General features: G+C 59.6%; 3 non-coding genes across 3 annotated transcripts in view; all 3 read left to right on the top strand.

Moving 5' to 3' along the window:
• The first annotated feature begins 3,719 nt into the window (after positions 1 to 3,719).
• On the top strand, positions 3,720 to 5,558 carry LOC145656880 (18S ribosomal RNA). Its single transcript, XR_014122470.1, has one exon. It is a non-coding gene; the product is annotated as an 18S ribosomal RNA (ribosomal RNA).
• Positions 5,559 to 6,440: 882 nt separating this feature from the next.
• LOC145656896 (5.8S ribosomal RNA) lies at positions 6,441 to 6,594 on the top strand. Its single transcript, XR_014122486.1, has one exon. It is a non-coding gene; the product is annotated as a 5.8S ribosomal RNA (ribosomal RNA).
• A 616-nt stretch (positions 6,595 to 7,210) lies between these two features.
• LOC145656862 (28S ribosomal RNA) overlaps positions 7,211 to 7,500 on the top strand; it is a 4,153-nt gene continuing 3,863 nt past the window's right edge. The window contains exon 1 of the ribosomal RNA XR_014122452.1: positions 7,211 to 7,500. This exon is cut by the window's right edge and continues 3,863 nt beyond it. This is a non-coding gene — a ribosomal RNA (28S ribosomal RNA).

Below are 7,500 nucleotides of genomic sequence, written 5' to 3'. Positions count from 1 at the left end.
TGGAAGTCTGGTAGTAGTAGTATGATTTAAAGGGCACAAAGTGATTGAAGTGTGCCCAGGCCCAGAGCTACTTTGCTGGGCATGAATGTGTTTGAACTCTTGGGCCTGGAAGTCTATTTCTAGGCTTATATAAAGGGACAAACTTCTTGAAGTGGCCCAGGCCCAGACTACTTTGCTGTGTATGACTGTGTGACCTCTTGGCCCTGGAATTCTGGTGGTAGTAGTAGTAGTAGTAGTATGATTTAAAGGTACAAAGTGAATGAAGTGTGCCCAGGCCCAGAGCCAGGCCTGGGCAGCAGGGGCGCTCCTGGCCATGCCCAGCGAGTTTCGTGCGAATCGGACCTGGTCCGGAAGAGATACGAAGGGAAAACTCATTACTCGTCGGGGTGGCACATCCAGGCTCTCGACCCTCCCAAAGCGTCCGACCAGGGTGCACCCTGCCGGGCATGGTTAGCCGCAGCCCCCTTCCTGGAGGTCTGGTTGGCACGGGGTTTTGATTTTTCGGTTTCATATCTCTGGGCTCCTTGGGAGCAGAAAGTCGGTTGAGGGCCCTTTGGAAAGAGCCGGGGCTGCCGTTTAACGCTGTCCAAGCGGCAGGCGAAGCGCACCCACCGTTTTTACGCTATGATTTTTTAAAACCGCCGGGGCGGCAAACACAGGGCCGGTCGGGTTTGAAGACGAATATCTCTTCGGCCCTTGGGAGGAGAGAAGCAGCGCGGGTCACCTTTGAACTCGCTCGCTGCCAGGAACGTCTGGCGTAAAAGTTTCGTGGGAATCGGACGTTCCTAGGCTGAGAAGCGAGCGCCCGCCCTCGGGCGGTCGGGGGCCCCTTTCTCATTCCCCGTCTGGGCTAAAAATACGAGGTCGGACCCGATGGACTCGGGAGACTGGAGAGTACCAGGGAGACCCTGGAAGCAGGCGACCCGACCCACGCTTCGCTGTCTCCTCGGCCCTCGGGAGTAGAAGCGCGGGGACGGTGGCGTGGGCAGCAGGGGGCGCTCCTGGCCATGCCCAGCGAGTTTCGTGCGAATCGGACCTGGTCCGGAAGAGATACGAAGGGAAAACTCATTACTCGTCGGGGTGGCACATCCAGGCTCTCGACCCTCCCAAAGCGTCCGACCAGGGTGCACCCTGCCGGGCATGGTTAGCCGCCAGCCCCCTTCCTGGAGGTCTGGTTGGCACGGGGTTTTGATTTTTCGGTTTCATATCTCTGGGCTCCTTGGGAGCAGAAAGTCGGTTGAGGGCCCTTTGGAAAGAGCCGGGGCTGCCGTTTAACGCTGTCCAAGCGGCAGGCGAAGCGCACCCACCGTTTTTACGCTATGATTTTTTAAAACCGCCGGGGCGGCAAACACAGGGCCGGTCGGGTTTGAAGACGAATATCTCTTCGGCCCTTGGGAGGAGAGAAGCAGCGCGGGTCACCTTTGAACGCGCTCGCTGCCAGGAACGTCTGGCGTAAAAGTTTCGTGGGAATCGGACGTTCCTAGGCTGAGAAGCGAGCGCCCGCCCTCGGGCGGTCGGGGGCCCCTTTCTCATTCCCCGTCTGGGCTAAAAATACGAGGTCGGACCCGATGGACTCGGGAGACTGGAGAGTACCAGGGAGACCCTGGAAGCAGGCGACCCGACCCACGCTTCGCTGTCTCCTCGGCCCTCGGGAGTAGAAGCGCGGGGACGGTGGCGTGGGCAGCAGGGGGCGCTCCTGGCCATGCCCAGCGAGTTTCGTGCGAATCGGACCTGGTCCGGAAGAGATACGAAGGGAAAACTCATTACTCGTCGGGGTGGCACATCCAGGCTCTCGACCCTCCCAAAGTGTCCGACCAGGGTGCACCCTGCCGGGCTAAGAGAACAGCCAGGTGAACCCTGGAGGTTCCGAACTCCAGACCCCTGGACCCGACGGCTCAGTCCGCCTCAGGTGCACTACAGAGGTCCTCGGGCTGTCCCTGAGTGCATTAAAACGGAAATCAGAATTACTCCCCCGGGTGGCACTTCCAGGCTCTCGACCCTCCCAAAGTGTCCGACCAGGGTGCACCCTGCTGGGCATGGTTAGCCGCCAGCCCCCTTCCTGGAGGTCTGGTTGGCACGGGGTTTTGCAAATAGGTCCCGTCGGGTATATGGGAGAGCAAAGAGAATCAATGGGGTCCAAGCACTAAATTCATCCAGTGGCGTTCTCTGGAAGCCCAAGGGGAGTCCGAGGGGTGTTCGGCCGGCAAGGGGAGCTCTCCCTCGGACACATGATCAAACGCCTGTCCCCTACCGGAAAGTGGTGTGCTCTGGATGCCCCCCCCCCCCCCCCATCCCCCGAGGGGGGTGCTTATCCCGCGAGGGGAGCCCTCCTCGGGTTAAGTGAACCATCATGCCGATTCCCCTATGGAAGTGGGCACATCCAGGCACACAGTCTGCTTTGCTCTCCCCGACCCGAGTGCGTCTGTTGGGCTGAGTGTACGCCCAGGCAACTGGATCCAATGGCTCAGTCCGCCGCAGCGTGCTTCGACGATGGGTCGTACAGCCATGCCACCAGGGTGGGCGTGTTTGTAAATGTACCAGTGGATTCTCGTCGGCCTGCCACATCCATGGTATCGACCCACCAGGCCTGTCCGACCAGGGGTTGACCCTGGACGGGCACGGTCTGTGGTTTGGCCCTTGTCCTAGATGAAATCGGGCACGGGGTTTTCTGGCCAGGTACCATCGGGTTACTGGGAGAGCGGCTTCGGTCTCCAGGTGAGACCAATGGTGAAGCAGCACGAGGCAATGGAGAGCATGCAAAGCGATGGGGAAGCCATGCACGGCAATGGCCACGAAAAAAAAAAAAAAATCACCACGGAAGGAACGTGAAGAACAAGGAGGAGTGTAGTGACACTGCCCAAAGCTGCCCGGTGTTGCAGGGGTCTATTGGTGTGTTGCTTCCTTGTTTGGTAGAGTGGAGTACCAGACCCGCCAGGGGTAGGCAAACCATTCCCCCTACGGTAAGTGAGGAGCCAGCCATTTGACGAGCGGGTGTCCACGTGTACGGGTGCGAGCGCTATCCCCCCACACGGGGTTAGGCCACGGCCTTAGGTGGACGTCTGCCGACCAGCCCCGGCTGATCCAGAACTTCTGATGTGGAGAGCGGTTTTGACAGATCCTCCCTGGTTCTAGCGGGTCAAGCCTCTGATGGGGGGTGGGGGTTATTTGTAACCCATCCCAGAACTCTCTGGGGGAGACTCAGACGGCCAGTCTGTCTACTCAGTTGTCCTATACTGGTGTCTGTGGTTTGGGAGGAAGGGAGTGCCCTGCTTTGTTGGCCTCCTCTTCAAACCTACCTGGGCCCACGAATCACTCTTCTTGGTTACATCACGAAACGTAGGTTGAGCGAGGCTAGGGGGGAGGGAATTCGACGAGGTCTTTCCCTTGTCCCCCCACCAGCGGCCCACGAAAATCAAAACGGCGTGAAGAGAGGGAACGCCGAAAGCACCTGGAGTCGGCCGTCCGCACCTCCGGAGGAGGTGGACGGGGTACGGTGCGGGCATGACCGGATGGGACAGCTTTGCATCAAGGTGAGAGGTCGGCGTCCGAAGGCCAGAGGGCGGTGCGCGAGCACGTTTACACTGGCCGCGGAAGCTGTCCTGGGTAGCCCTGTATGGCGTCTGGACCTGACGGCGCACGCACTTACAACCCGCTGCTTCCTAGCCCCCGGAAGGGGAGGCGGATGTCACTCGTGGTTCATCCCAGACCACGGTGCAAACTACCTGGTTGATCCTGCCAGTAACATATGCTTGTCTCAAAGATTAAGCCATGCAGGTCTAAGTGCACACGGCCGGTACAGTGAAACTGCGAATGGCTCATTAAATCAGTTATGGTTCCTTTGATCGCTCCACACGTTACTCGGATAACTGTGGTAATTCTAGAGCTAATACATGCAAACGAGCGCTGACCCTTCGGGGGATGCGTGCATTTATCAGACCCAAAACCCATCCGGGGGGCTCGGGCCCCCCGGCCGCTTTGGTGACTCTAGATAACCTCGGGCCGATCGCGCGCCCTCCGCGGCGGCGACGTCTCATTCGAATGTCTGCCCTATCAACTTTCGATGGTACCATAGTCGGCTACCATGGTGACCACGGGTAACGGGGAATCAGGGTTCGATTCCGGAGAGGGAGCCTGAGAAACGGCTACCACATCCAAGGAAGGCAGCAGGCGCGCAAATTACCCATTCCCGACACGGGGAGGTAGTGACGAAAAATAACGATACAGGTCTCTTTCGAGGCCCTGTAATCGGAATGAGCGTATCCTAAACCCATGGGTGAGGACCCATTGGAGGGCAAGTCTGGTGCCAGCAGCCGCGGTAATTCCAGCTCCAATAGCGTATATTAAAGTTGCTGCAGTTAAAAAGCTCGTAGTTGGATGTCGGGAGTGGGCTGGCGGTCCGCCGCGAGGCGTGCCACCGCCTGTCTCAGACCCTGTCTCCCGGTGCCCCCCGGATGCCCTTGGCTGGGTGTCCGGACGGGGCTCGGAGCGTTTACTTTGAAAAAATTAGAGTGTTCAAAGCGGGCCCGCTTCTCGCCTGAATACCTGAGCTAGGAATAATGGAATAGGACTCCGGTTCTATTTTGTGGGTTTCCTGAACCAGGGCCATGATTAAGAGGGACGGCCGGGGGCATTCGTATTGCGCCGCTAGAGGTGAAATTCTTGGACCGGCGCAAGACGGACGAAAGCGAAAGCATTTGCCAAGAATGTTTTCATTAATCAAGAACGAAAGTCGGAGGTTCGAAGACGATCAGATACCGTCGTAGTTCCGACCGTAAACTATGCCGACCCGCGATCCGGCGGCGTTATTCCCATGACCCGCCGGGCAGCGTGAGGGAAACCACGAGTCTGTGGGTTCCGGGGGGAGTATGGTTGCAAAGCTGAAACTTAAAGGAATTGACGGAAGGGCACCACCAGGAGTGGAGCCTGCGGCTTAATTTGACTCAACACGGGAAACCTCACCCGGCCCGGACACGGAAAGGATTGACAGATTGATAGCTCTTTCTCGATTCTGTGGGTGGTGGTGCATGGCCGTTCTTAGTTGGTGGAGCGATTTGTCTGGTTAATTCCGATAACGAACGAGACTCCGGCATGCTAAATAGTTACGCGGCCCTCCGCGGTCGGCGTCAAACTTCTTAGAGGGACAAGTGGCGTTCAGCCACGCGAGATGGAGCAATAACAGGTCTGTGATGCCCTTAGATGTCCGGGGCTGCACGCGCGCCACAATGGTTGGATCAGCGTGTGCCTACCCTACACCGAGAGGTGCGGGTAATCCGCTGAACCCCATTCGTGATGGGGACTGGGGATTGCAATTATTCCCCATGAACGAGGAATTCCCAGTAAGCGCGGGTCATAAGCTCGCGTTGATTAAGTCCCTGCCCTTTGTACACACCGCCCGTCGCTACTACCGATCGGATGGTTTAGTGAGGTCCTCGGATCGGCCCCGCCGGGGCTCCTCGCGGGCCTTGGCGGAGCGCCGAGAAGTCGATCAAACTTGACTATCTAGAGGAAGTAAAAGTCGTAACAAGGTTTTCGTAGGTGAACCTGCGAAAGGATCATTAACGGGTAACGCTGTCCGGCGTGCCTCCTCTCCCGACCCCCTCGACTTCGCCGTCCCCCCGCGTCGGGGCCCAGGGTCGAAAGGGTCTTCGGGGTTGCTGTTACACGTGGTCGCTTGCAGGTCAGGCTGGACAGAAGGCATAAAGGAGGAGCCTAGTCCCTCCCACCCCTTCCTCGTCCTCCGCCTCTTCCTCCGCGTCGTCCTTCAGCACCCCCCCCCCGCAGGCCCCGGTATTCTCTGGGTTCCAGCGCGAGAGACGCGTCGTTCAAAAAACTCGGCGTCCCCGCTCGTCGGGCGAAGGCCGGTTTCCCCTCACCTTGCCGGCAGGAGAAGCGCCTGCGAGTCGAGCGGGTCGTACGGGTCCGTCCCGCGCCCTCCCTCTCGCTCGCACGGCCGCTGCCTCCGTCCACCGCGAGGGGTTTTCCTATTTTGTTGTCCTTGTCATTCATCCCCGTCCCCTTGCTCGCTGACGAGCGGACTTTCCGGGGGGGGTTGCGAGCGCTGCTCCTCGTGGGGCAGGCCATGGCCCTTCCTGTGTTCGTCCGCCCACCGGCGTCCTGGGGCGTGGTGGTGGTGGGTGGCGCAGCCGGTTCCCCTGCTTCTCTCTCTCAGAAAGGAGTCTCAGGGGGACCCCCGGCAGGTACCTAGGGCTTGGCCCACGCTACGTGAGTTCCACCCCTTTCGAGGGGTCGGACGGGGCGGGCGCGGAGGGCCGCGGTTCAAAGACTGACTCGTCTGCCACGTGGGGCGTGTGGGCAAAGCGCAACCCCGCGCCCGTTTCAACACTCGCAGACGGGGGCGCCTGACCGGTTGGTGAAACCTTTTAAACCTGTCTTTGTAGTCGTGGTGAAAGACCTAAACTGAGCCTGAAATAAAAGAGTACAACTCTTAGCGGTGGATCACTTGGCTCGTGCGTCGATGAAGAACGCAGCCAGCTGCGAGAACTAATGTGAATTGCAGGACACATTGATCATCGACATTTCGAACGCACATTGCGGCCCCGGGTCCATCCCGGGGCTACGCCTGTCTGAGGGTCGCTATTCCTATCTGTCGGACCTGCCTTCTCAGGCGGGACCGCGGTTGGAGGTTCGTAGGTGGGGGGGTGCCCCCTGGCCTCCGTCTTCCTAAAAGCAGACGGTTCCCGGTCGCTGTCTCGGTGAGATCCGGTCGGTGGGTTCGCTGCGGTTGAGTGCCCGTTCTCCGTGCACAAGCTTCTCCTCCCCCGCTTCGGTTCGTTTCGGTTCGTTTCGGCTCCGCTCCTGGCCTGGCCAGGAACGTGGTCCCCTGCGCCCGAGAAAGAAGCGAGCGTGGCTGCCGGTGGGTTCTCTCCGCTTTGGCTGCCCACGTTTTCGCTTCTTTTCTCACCCCCTGCGCAGGCGGATCACGGAAAGGTGTCTGTTCTGTTCCGTTACGTGCGCGAGCGGAGGGAGGTTGTTGTTACATGCGTTCCCCCCCCCCCTCCCCCGGTGGGGGGGTGGGGGGGGTCGGGGTTCGGGTGGCTCTGCCTCTGGCGTTTTCCTTACGGGCCGACCTGTCCGTGGCACGTCCGTGACGTCCCGACCTGTGTCCTCGTTAGCCCGGGTGAAAAGGGACTCGTCCCCTAACCCGGCGGTGTTCACGCTTCTGGGCAACCCTCCAGAGCGAACTCGGGAGCGACCTCAGATCAGACGAGACAACCCGCTGAATTTAAGCATATTACTAAGCGGAGGAAAAGAAACTAACAAGGATTCCCTCAGTAGCGGCGAGCGAAGAGGGAAGAGCCCAGCGCTGAATCCCCCGTCCGGGTGCGGGCGAGGGGAATTGTGGCGTATGGAAGTCTGTTTTCTTCCTGGCGCGGGCCGGGGGCCTGAGTCCTTCTGATGGAGGCTCAGCCCGTGGACGGTGTGAGGCCGGTAAATGGCCCCAGCCCCGCCAGGGTAGCGGTCTTCTCGGAGTCGGGTTGC

This window comes from Electrophorus electricus, unplaced genomic scaffold, assembly GCF_041902795.1.
Source record: "Electrophorus electricus isolate QZ-2024a unplaced genomic scaffold, ASM4190279v1 Scaffold95, whole genome shotgun sequence".
Classification (NCBI taxonomy): domain Eukaryota; kingdom Metazoa; phylum Chordata; class Actinopteri; order Gymnotiformes; family Gymnotidae; genus Electrophorus; species Electrophorus electricus.
This window is presented reverse-complemented; position numbering and strand designations above follow the sequence as displayed.